This window comes from Morus notabilis, unplaced genomic scaffold (assembly GCF_000414095.1).
Source record: "Morus notabilis unplaced genomic scaffold, ASM41409v2 Scaffold2693, whole genome shotgun sequence".
Classification (NCBI taxonomy): Eukaryota; Viridiplantae; Streptophyta; class Magnoliopsida; order Rosales; family Moraceae; genus Morus; species Morus notabilis.
The window spans coordinates 55,052-58,683 of NW_010362811.1; positions in this window are offsets into that span (position 1 = coordinate 55,052).

Below are 3,632 nucleotides of genomic sequence, written 5' to 3' on the forward strand. Positions count from 1 at the left end.
TGTCTGGAAAGAAGGGTAATTCTATAGGAAGACTTGGGTCTCTTGGCCCCGTGGTTGACGCCCTACTTGAAGGAATTTCAAAGTCTTTCCTTTAAAGTCTAGTACCATGGAGCAGGAAGTAACGAACCCCACCTCATAAAGGAAAGACTTTCATTGTTGTTTTTATTGGTCTTCCCCTCATATTCTCACACGCTCTACTTTTTTCTTGACTGAATGCAACTTTTCTAATGCGGTAAAATTGGATTAAAAACAAAAAACAAAAAAGTTCTACCTTCGTCGACTAAATTCGAGTCTCCAGTCGTTTTGTTTCACTTTTCAGGTGATTTTCCGTTTTCTTCTTTTCAGTTTGTCGTTTTTAGCTTTTTATCTCGTTTACGTTATTCTCTTTATTCCGTTTCAGTTGAGGATAAGATTTCTTGGTTTTAATCGTTGCTGACCAACAAAAATTTTTCTTGGTTTTATTCGTTGCTGACCAAAAAAAATTTCTGTCATTTTTTGTATGAAGTCTGCTTTATTGTCGTTTTCTGGATGTTTGTTTTCACTTTTCAAGGCTCAAGCAGCCAAACTCAGGGCCGGATCTTTTTAAATCCCACTGATCCCATGGTGGCGGGGTTGCCATGGACGTCAGAAAGTGCCATGTGTCCTGATGAGAGAAAGAGAGAGTGATCGTTAAGAATTTTCACATTTGCCTTTATAAACATTAATCATAAAAATAAAAATAAAACATAAATACATATACGTTCATTTCATCGATTCGAGTTTAGAATTTGAGTTTTATTACAGTAAAAAACTCTCAGAAACAGTCACATCTAACTTTTTTATTACAGTAAAAAACTCTCACATAAAGTTACATCTCAACTTGAATTAAAAATTCGAATCAGCGAACTAAACAAACCCATATTGTTGAAATATTTTTATGTGGACTTCCATAATCATAATAATTCATTATGTAATTAATTAAAGCATTTTATGGACAATTGTATTAATGTAAATTAATGAATGGGTGTATGTATAATATCGGTTCATAATGGGATAGACAATTTAATTTCTAATGTGCTTAAGGCCATTGGACTCACTCTCTCTAAATATATAGTCAGCCCATTGGGCCAAATTTCCTCTCTATCCACGTTTTTAGTTAAGACTCATTTTTGCCCTAGATTGCAGTAAAAAGCGAAGGGGGCAAAATTTGGTGCCCCTACCGTGTATGGGTGTGTGCCCGTGGGAGTAGAGAGATGCAGAGGAGAAAATAGTTCAAAACTCCTCCAAGCTCTCTTGATTTTCTCAGCCTCCTTGAACGGATTTCGGCCACCAAAATGACGTTATTCAGCTACCGAGTGGATGAGGTAATCGTAAAACCATTAGATTTTCTATATGCTTCAAAATCCAATATGACAATGTATTTTTAGGTTTGATTGTTGTTTGATCTCATTTATGAATATTGAGAACCCATTAATTTCCAGCAAATGGTATTGGAGCCTAACTTCTTGGATTTGAGGCTATAGTTTTATTTTTTATTTTTTTTGGTTTAATGCACGTTCATGCTCCTCCATGGGGTTTTGGTTTTTATGGGTTTTTTAGTGAAATTGATGATTGAAAACCAAAGAGAATGAAATTTGGAGCAAACCCCATCTAAGAACGTCAAAAATGGACCACCGGAGCTCAGTTTTCCAGCGGGTCGGGTCATGGATCCGACCGTGTCCAACCTTGTCATTTTTCATCCTTGGGAAAAAATGACATGTCGTTTGAAGGAGGAATTGTGGCTGTCATGTGAGTGAAACGACATGTCATTTTCAGTAAGCCCAAAACGACATGTCGTTTCTGGGGACAAAAAAAGGCACTGGCGCAATTAATGCGCCAGCTGGAGCACACTTCAAACGCGCTAGAAAGAAGCGTGCACCAGTGCGCCGAGCCGCGTGTCAGCACCCAAGTGGCGCACGTGGGACCCATTTTTGGGCCAAATTCTATCCTATTTTGTGATTTTAACTCCGTTTTGACCACCGTTGCGCTCCGTTTTTCATTTCTTACCCATTTAAATGATTTATTTTGGATTTGGGCCACTATAAAATTATTTTTTTTATATTATTGATTGTATATTTTTTATGGGTGGCTAATTCTCACAATTTTTAAACAAATTTTTTCTGGGCATTTCGTATACAATTTGTTTGACGATTGACACCATAAAATTTATATTATGTTGTTATTATTATATGGCATATTTAATTGTGAGAATTCGACAATAGTGAATGTTTATGTACTTGCCTTCGTGAGTCTAAACATGTCAAATTGTCTGTGTATGTTACGGAGCTCTCCTACAAAATTTAACTTTTCCTTTTGAAAAAAGGCATTGGGATACACACACTCCTTACATGGATGCACATGAGCTACTATAAAATATTTTTATTTAAATACTTGTTTATTTTAATAATTTTCATATATTTTCTGGGTAGTTTTAATTCTCACTATTTTGAGACTTAAAATTTTGGGGCATGTTTGTTACTTCATATTAGATGGTCATATTTTATTTGTTCTCCCACATAATTTGATATTTTGGTAAATAAAATTTAGACATATAATATGGATGTTTATTCAAATTTTGAAATGCTCATTTTGTGTTTAATGTTTTAATGCCTAATTATTTGCATAGGCATATATGGTCTCTTTTGTGTTAGAGTGAGAATGAAAATTTTAATTAGAAGCTCATATGATATTATAAAGCTTAAGCTATAAGTTTATCCATAATTTATTTATTATTGCTATCATTATTATTTGATATCTTGTTTTATGTGAGTATCATATTTTTTTATTATGCTATCCAAGTGGGAGGAAATTAGAAATATTTTTGTGGATTAGCGTAATCACTAACTTACATACTATTATCAAATAATAAATTGTGGGATTATATGGATAAACTTAATTTGTTAATTATGTTCCGAAAGTCCATATGGGTAATAGAATTATTCTATCGATAGTTTTATTGCTTGGTAGGACACTTGAGTCTTGTTGGAGCTTAAGCTTGTTGTCTTTATCCATGTCTTTTGGTTACATATTATTATTTGACATTTTGTATTATATGAGTATTGTCGTCATTAATTATGCAGTCCAAGTAGGAGAATATTGTGAATGATTATATATGAACTTGCATAATCACTAAACTCATATTATGGTCAAATAATATATTGGAGTGTTAAAGATAAATGTATGTATTTATCATATTGCTAAGATCTATACAGGCAAATAAATTATCCTATCGATAATTAATTGTTTGGTAGGATGCTTAGACCGGTGAAGGAAGTTTGTTGGATGTCATTGTTGGTTGTCCGAATCGAATCCGGCTGCGGAAGCGCGGTGGTGCGGGGAAGAGGCAGATCGTGTATAACAAAAATTTTCATAAAACTTTTGAGATACTCTATAGATTATATTAATTTATGCACGAATAAATTAATCTCATTAACTTATATATATCAAGAACTCAATCAGAAAAAATACCTAGAAGCCGACTCGGATGATAACTTGAGTTCTTTGACCACGAACAGTCCTTGCTCCAATCTTTGTGTTTAGAAAACCAATGTCTTCCACATTAATTCCTAGAATCCACGAAGACGTGTGTGTGGGCACACATGAGACAAAACGGG